Here is an 8685-nt window from a genome sequence, read left to right on the forward strand (position 1 = left end):
CTGATGGTGGTTTAGCCTATTATGGCTGAACGTAAAATCCTTCCACTCTGCTCTTTCTTGTCCCCAGGGGTAAAGATCATTTGATCTGAGCAATGGGATTAGGATGGGGTGTGCCGCCAGTCACTTCTATCGGGAGGTGCACGCTCAAACGGTTCTGACCAATCAGTGCTGTGGGAGGTGGGGGTGGGGGAGAGTTACCCCTGCTGATGTTTAGGTCTGTCTTGGGAACCACAGCCAGGAAAGGAATGTCACATGATCGCTACCTCTGGGATCCTTCACTCAGTTAACCAGGGCATTGCAGAAAGATCTGCCCACTCCATACAAGCAAAGAACCTTGATTTTCAATGCTCTCATTTCTGAAACTGTATATCATGCCATTCGGTTTCGGGCCTTCCCCCATTGCTGTAATTGAGCAAACCCCAGGAAATGCCAGATTATATCTAATTTGAGAAGGTGGCTTTGGTTCGTTATGACGAAAATAACCTGTAGGGTGTAACATGTGCACTATTACTCTGAGGTTTATGGGGAAATTCATGCTTGTAAACAGAACATGCAATTAATTACAGTAATTTGAGGGGCTTTCCACATGGAAACCACAAAGCTGAGAGGCAGAGCCTGAGACATAGCCCTGTGAAGCAGTGCTTTCTAGAGGTGTATTTTGCGGCTTTGGATGCCAACATCTGAATTCCTTTTACCCAGCTTTAAAGAAACTTCAATATCCCCCAAAGCTGGGATGGGGGATTCGTAGCCCCCAAGGTGTTCTTGGGCTCTGTCAGGCACAGTTACTATGACCAACAGTCAGGAATGATGGGGAGTTGGGATCCAGCAGCAGCAGAGTTCGTCAAATTTACACACAAACATACACCCACACTCCTGACCTTCTTCCAAGTATCCTCCCGCACACTGCAACCCAAAGTAGAGAGGAGGAAAGGTTTTTGTTATTGCTGTCATTACACAATTGGAAGCCAGAAATTATTGTGGACCTACTGTGAACCACCTAAACATCTACCAGTAGATTTTGGTCTACAGTCTGCCAAACTGGGCTCTAAAGCAATGATCCCAAATAATACAGGCCTTATAAAGTGGAGTGAGAGAGAGAGATTAAATATAAGGGCCCTTGGACCTTTCTAGGTTCTCCTCACATTTACCGTAGACAATTTCACTTCACTTTTGTTAAACTGAGAGCCAGTGTGGCCAGTGTAGAGTGTTGGCCTACAACCTGGGAGACCAGGGTTTGAATCCCCACCCAGTCATGAAGCTCACTGGGTGACCTTGGGCCAGTCACTGCCTCTCAGCCTCAGAGGAAGGCAATGGTAAACCCACCTCTGAATACCGCTTACCATAAAAACCCTCTTCATAGGGTCGCCATAAGTCAGCATCAACTTGAAGGCAGTACATTAACTTTTTTCTTTTGTTAAACTGTATGGAATCACAATCCCTTAGCGATCTACGGCTGACCACCCAGAGAATAACCTGCAGATCCTCATGTTCCTTCTCGTCACTGTTGTCCTTGTCATCCTCTGGTGCAAGCTGCCACTTCCCCTCCAGACCTTTATCTCTCCTGGGGTGAGAGCAGTAATAGATCCAGGGTCTATTGGTTTGTTTTCGGAAGACAGAGTATGTACCCCAAAGTGAGTTCCTCCTGTGATGTCCCCTCCCCTCTCATCCTCTTTGTTTATTGACTGCACTGTTCATCAAAATACAGCAAGAATAGGGCTAGCATTGGTTCATCCCAGTAAGTTCAAGAAAGCATCAGTAAAAAAAACAAAACACCCATCATTAAACACTGGTAGGGAACAAAAAATGATTAAAAATGAGTTGGGGAAAATAATCTATGAATCACCTCCCATTAAATGTCCAAAAGTGATCAGCAATGAAACATTGAAACATCAATAATAAAGTCATATATATAAGCATATATATAAGACACCAAGAGGCATTACCTGTCTTGATATCTGACATCCTCCAAGGAAAGGTGCCACAGCACTCAAGGACCGATTTCTACATTCTATGGAGTGGGCTTCTTCATGAGATGGTATCTGCAGGAGGTCCGCTCCTGCAGAGAACAGTGTTTAGTTTTGTATATAAACTGTGGGAAAGGCCTTTCATTGTAGTTCACTTTCCTTGTGCTTCTTCACCCAGTCCGCACTGCCAATTGCGTTTGAAGTACTTTCCTCTCCTAAATCTCCCATCATCCAACAAGCTTCAGTGCATGGCCCCACAGGGTTCAAGCAGGGATGGAAGGATCTGCCAATTTATGCTTCTCTCAGTTTCTCACTTCCCAATCTGAAATTCAATTCTCCACATTTCTGCAGCCAGTTGCACATTTGGTTTAAAAAAAAGCCTCATGAAAATTCTTCAGCGTTTTAGTGCAAATTCCTCCTAATAATACAAAAAATCCACTGTATTTTTAATGCAGTGTTGACTAATGTCCACATTTCTGAAAGCAGTTTCTCTTCATATAGTATGTTTTGGTTTGTTATTTTCACCAAAATATTCATTGCTATTTCCACTAATATATACATTTTTGTACACATTGTTTGGTTGGAGAATTGCATCACAAAATAAGTGTGATTTTCAAAGGATGGCTGTGTTTCCCTTCTCATCTTGCTTCAGAAAGTGAAACATTCCCCTTTCCTCACAGTAGGCAAACCAAACCGCATTTCTCCCCCGTTCTTCAGTTCTACCATCCATTTTCCCACACCATGCATAATCTTACACATCTCTCTTGTGTCCCCCTTACTCATCTATTCTCTAAATTTAAAGAAGGCCCCAAATGTTGTCACCTTTCCTAATATATGAGTTGTTCCAGCCCCATTATAATTTTCATTGCCTTATTCTGCACCTTTTCCAGTTCCATCAAAGAAGCCATCTCCTTTGGTGACTTTTGTGAAGGGAGGACTTAGTGGGCACCTTCTTGGCTTCAGGGCACCCACAAGAACTCCATCCTGATGGTGAAGGACATCGGCTATCCTCCAGAACAATTTTTTTAAATTTATTATTATCTATTATTATTATTGTCTTTATACCCCGCCATCCTTCCAAAACTGGAACTCATGGCAGCTTGCAGATAAAAAACACATATAATTAAAACATACAGAGTCTAGATTAAAATAAAATTAAACCGTTACGAATATTAAAACCATACATACATATAGCTAAAAAAAAAAATCAAAACCAGTTTAAAAATAGTGGAATTAGGCACTAAGGGGACTGTACCTGCTCTAAGAGCAGCTTTGTAATTCTTGAAATAATGTCATTGCAATACATACGTTGGGAGTTTGGTATGTTGCATGTGCAAGGCTGGCACATTGCCAATACAGCAACCGGTATGGTGAAAGGTGAGTGTTGTTGTGTCGCTAAATTTGGGAGAAACTTATGATGACAGGGAGGTAACTATTCATGAATATTAATATCATCAAGGTGTCACCACTTTACAGCAATCTTGGGCGTTGCCCATGGCAATTGACCAGTTGCTCATCACTCCACTCCACTCAAAAAAGGAGTCTTAAATGTACCTCAGGCTACAAGACAAAGTATAAAAAGCTCATCCTCTAGAGTGCTTCCAAAAACCTTCCCTTCACTTCTGCTTCTTAGAGAACTAGGTAAGTCCATTTGTATTCTGGGACAGCAGACATGCCTTCTGAATTTGCCATGTGTGTGAGGGTTTTGCAGGTGTTTCTCTGTAGCTGCTGATTTTCAAGTATAAGGAGGTTCAGGAATTTGCAACTGTGAGTGAAACTTTCAAGCAAATGTTCTTGCATTAATTACTTTTTCACAAGTTGCTGCTTTATACTTGATTGGACCTCTCTCATGGGCAAGAGCCCTGTGAGGATTACATGGATGTAGAATCTGTGGCCCTCCATTCATTGTTGAGACTCTAACTCCCATCAACCTCAGCCAACACAGCCAATGGTCAAGGATGGGAGATGTTGTCCAGCAACTTCTGGAGGGACACAGTTTTGCTCACCACCACTCCTGGTTCCACAGGCATAGCTGAGCACTGACCAGTTGGCACTGATGAATAACATGGCCTTTTCAGTGGTGGCTCCTCATACATGGAATGCCCTTCCCGTCAAGGTTTGTCTCCATCACTATTACATTTCAAGAGGAATTGGAAACAATCCTTTTCACCGAGGCATTTGATGGCTAGAGGGGATTCTTCTTGGCAACCTGAAGATCCCTGATGAAATAATGTTTTCCATGTGTATTTAAGCTGCATAATTCTTAATCAAGATTGACATTGGGACACGCAGGTACCTAATGAACTGTAGGGTCTCTTTTTTGGTAGAACTCAATTTTCTGGTAGAGGTGTGTGTGTGTGTGACGGGAGGAAGCCATTTTCGATATAGCTCTAGCACTAAATTGTGAGTCCTACCAAGAGGAAACAACCAGACCATCAGCCTATCTATCATACAGTGGTGGCGGTAAAAATCTCCTGGTCTCCAGTGGAGTTCTTTCCCAGCTCTGCATTAAGTCTTTTAAACAGTGTTGCCACTCTTTGGACCAGGGGAAGGGGGGCCTTCTGCACTCAACACATGTGCTTTATCATCTGGCTATGGAACGTACTTACACTGAGCCAGATAACTGGTCCATCTAGAATCAGAAGAGGCTGTGCAGACCTCCTATTAAACTCCCTGCTTGAAATCGAGTGCTGGAGCATGCCCAAGAGTTTGCTGCCCCAGCTTCTACTTCAGGGGAGGGGAACCTTGGCCCTCCAGATGTTGCTGAACTACAACACCCATCTGACCCAGTAAGCATGGGAAATGGACAGGGATGATGCAAGGTTTAATTCAGCAACATCTGGGGGGGCCATGGCTCCCCACACCTGCTCTACTTGAAGACCTCCAAGGTCCTCCTTCCATTGCTACTTTTTTGCTCTTGCCTGCAATTGAACTGATTACCTAGAGTGGGTGGTTGTCTCCCCTTAATTGGAGGTTGACACTGAGCAGCCACCTCTTGGGAATGCTCTGCCTCTCACCCAGTATTCTCCAAGGTCTCAGACTAAGGAAGTTCCAACCTGAGCTACCTGGGATCTTTCCTTAACTAGAGATTGACTGTGAGGCCTTTTGAAAGTGCTCTGCTGCTGAGCAATGGCTCCTTTGACAGGAGGACCATCATCTCTAGGCCCTCTCCTACCTGACATATGCTACAATATCCTTAATTAGAAATTTTGAAGAAGGAAAAAAATATTAAATTAGAATATAAATTCAGAACGTCACACACAGAAAGAGAGAAACATCCGTGACAGTTGCACTTAATTATCTATCTCGTGGGCAAAATATCATCCAACAAGAAGATTGTGGATTGCAGGGACTTTAAGGACAGCATACCCCAAAAGGAGAATCATTCGACACTGACAATTGTGCAACTGGAGGGAAGGAATTATGCTTGGCATGAAGCACAGCCTGACCACATTCCTGACTGTTGTTGATTTCAGTTTCACTCTGTCCCTAACACTGGAGGGCTCTGAATGGTATCTATTCCATCCAGAGCTTCAATTTCACATTTTGTTAGGGGAGTAGGGCAATCAGTACTCATGGTTTGACCAGTACCACAAGAGCTTTAACTTCCTCCTCAAGATACCCATTGTGAAATCTAAGGAAGAGGGTCCTGAATCAAGTGTGCGGCTAACATCTGCTTTGCTCAAGAATGTATGCTGTTAGCTCCACTTGCTTCCCCATCCTCCAGGTTAATTGGGCTGCATCTTGATCCACCAGGAGTCATTCCTTCTGTCCCACTAGGCTCCACCCCATGAGCGACGAGGCTCCACCCACTCCAAGGCACCACCTCAATTCTAAGGGTTTGGCCTGGTGATGCTGTAGGAGAGTAGGAAAGATAGTTTGGTCTATGTTGACCTACAGAAGGGATCTAAAGAAGGAGATGCAGATTTGATGAAGAAAGGAGGGTTTAGCTGTTTCCATTTTATGGGCAAGCTTGTAGAAAGAAATTCCATAGTTTCACACTTGGCTGTGTGATTAGGAAGGGCTTTCATTTTTGACTGTGCTTAATCTTCTGCAATTCAGCTTGACTGGATGACCCCCAGTATTATGGGAGGGGGATGAAAAACTCTATTGACTCTATGCATATGTTTTAATATAAATTTATGTCCCATGGTGTGGGACTAGATGGACCAGCAAGGTTCCTACTGGGTTCTAAATGAGTCTCCCTTTCAAACCTCTGACTTCCCATGGCAGTAGAGATTGCTGGTTCCAATATGAGCAGGACAGTAAATCCACTCTGGACTTTAGTTTGAACTTTCAAGAAAATGTCCAAGGTTCAGAACCTGCTTGAAAGTTCAGACTAAGACACAGAGTGGATTCACTGCCCCACTGACATTGGAATCACCAGTCAACATTGCTCATTGGAAACTCTGTGTGATGCTGACTCGATGTTGTTTCAGATCCACCTCTGAACCTCAAAGATGTCTGGTGGTCCCAGTGGAGTGCCCAACAATTGCTATGCCCAGTGTCCGGCATCAACAGTGACCATCCAGCCACCACCTTTTCGACTAATCATCCCAGGGCCGGCTCTCTACTGCCCCGACCAGCCTTTCGGCATTCAGCAGAATAACCCATGCATTCGTGGCGGAGTGGGCAGCAATGGTGGCTCCAGCTTGTCTGAGTTCTACTCCCAGTCTCTGCCAAGCTGCGCTTTCAACTACAGCAGCCACCGCTTTTAAACCAAAGGGAAACAGCTATGGAAGAAGGATAAGGTGGGAGAAAAAATAACAGCAAGAGGAAACAGAGCCAAACCAGTCGCTGCAACATTGAACATCCAAAGTCACAATTGGCACAAGCCATAAACTGTGATGTCTGAGTCATTTGGGGGGGGGGGGGAATGCACGCATTCCTTATGTTTATTTTTTGCTGATGGTAACCACTGATTCTCAGCATTACATCTGTGTTACCTATGGTGATTGAATGTAAAATCCTTCTACTCTGCTCTTTCTTGTCCCCAGGGATAAAGGTCATTTGATCTGAGCAATGGGATTAGGATGGGGTATGCCGCCAGTCACTTCTATGGGGAGGTGCACACTCAAGCCATTCTGACCAAGCAATGCTGTGGGAGGTGGGGGTGGGGGAGAGTTACCCCTGCTGATGTTTAGGTCTGTCTTGGGAACCCCAGCCAGGCGAGGAATGCCATATGACCGCTACATCTGGGATCCTTCACTCAATTTCCCAGTGCATTGCAGAAAGATCTGCCCACTCCATACAAACAGAAAACCTTGATTTTCAGTGCTCTCATTTCTGAAAATGTGTAGCATACCATTTGGTTTGGGGCCTTCCCACATCACTTGTTAATGGAAACAAAGTATTGTGGAACATGGTGTGTATCATTCTACATCCTCTTTGCACTCTCACCTGGGTCACTCTTATCCATTTGGTTTTTATATTAAAATTTCAGTTGCATTAAAAAAAACAAACTCCTGTTTTTCTTCCATGGTGGGGTAGAAGGAATCTGTGGGGTTCCCCAATTACCGCATGTCTAGGCCGACCACACCAGGGAACTGCAAATGGTAGTCCATGGACCACTAATGGTCCATGACCTTCTTTGAGGTGGTCCACGGTATGGTCACCTTTAATAGTCGTTTTGGTTTTAAATGTATTTGCATTGCTTCCTTGATTACTTACATTGTTTTTAATTGCATTACACTTTGAATTCTATTCAATACAAATTGTCATACAATTAAAATATAACATATAAGAAATAAAAGAAGATACAATTGAAATAATATAGTCCCGAGTACTGTGCATTACAATGGCTACAACAAAAAAAGGTTATGCCAAGACCCTCAGCAATTTTCAAGTGGCCCATGAGGAAAAAATGTTTGGGAATCATTGGACCAGACCTATAATGACCCACCTTCAGAACAGCCATTGTGTCATCTGTCTTCATGATACCTTAGGGCCCTCATCCTATACGAGAAGTGGTTTGCAAAGATCCATGATCTAATCAGAACATTAAAAAAAAAAAACAAGCACACCCTAAACTAGAGTCTAAGAACAGATGGTGGCATCTGGTGTCCATTGGGATGAGCGGAGGGGGGAATCCAGGGAGCCAAACTGTAGGTAAAGGAGGAGCCAATGGCCACGTTCACACCATATCTATATTCCACTCTTACTCCTCTCTGGGAATTGTAGACTTGATGTATCCTTTTAAAAGTTTGCCTCTAAATAGTCTGAACAATAACAATTGATAACCTTTTTACAGAACCTCCATTTTTGGAGGAAATCCACCAGTGATGAAAGGAAACCATCGAGGGAGCCAAGTCAATCTCGTGAATTTCAGTGAGTCTACTCTGAGTAGCACTAACATTGGATACAACCCAAATTATTTCTACTGTGAAATAATAACATTAAGAATAAACTACACCAGAGAAGACAATTTCACAGATGAACACTTACATAACGGGCAAATAACAACCATAATAATCTTTTTTTAAAAAATGAACTCAGACTGAGTTACAAACATAAAAAACCGGTATAAAACCAAAGATAAAAACATCATAAAATATTCACAAAATGCATAAAAATGAATTAAAATTCCTGATTTTTTAAATAAGTCTTAACATGACTCCTCTTTAGGGGGACCCATTGCCCTCACACCCTGCCTGTGGTCTTCCTCAGAGGCATCTGGTTGTTCACTGTAGGACCAGGATTCAGGACTAGATGTACCTTTGGT

At 43.3% G+C, this 8685-nt stretch overlaps 1 long non-coding RNA gene across 1 annotated transcript; it reads left to right on the forward strand.

Annotated features, from left to right (window-relative positions):
- The first annotated feature begins 3487 nt into the window (after positions 1–3487).
- On the forward strand, positions 3488–6836 carry LOC133374745 (uncharacterized). Its single transcript, XR_009759962.1, has 2 exons — positions 3488–3605; positions 6404–6836. It is a non-coding gene; the product is annotated as an uncharacterized LOC133374745 (long non-coding RNA).
- The last annotated feature ends 1849 nt before the right edge of the window (positions 6837–8685 follow it).

Source organism: Rhineura floridana, chromosome 22 (assembly GCF_030035675.1).
Source record: "Rhineura floridana isolate rRhiFlo1 chromosome 22, rRhiFlo1.hap2, whole genome shotgun sequence".
NCBI lineage: Eukaryota > Metazoa > Chordata > Lepidosauria > Squamata > Rhineuridae > Rhineura > Rhineura floridana.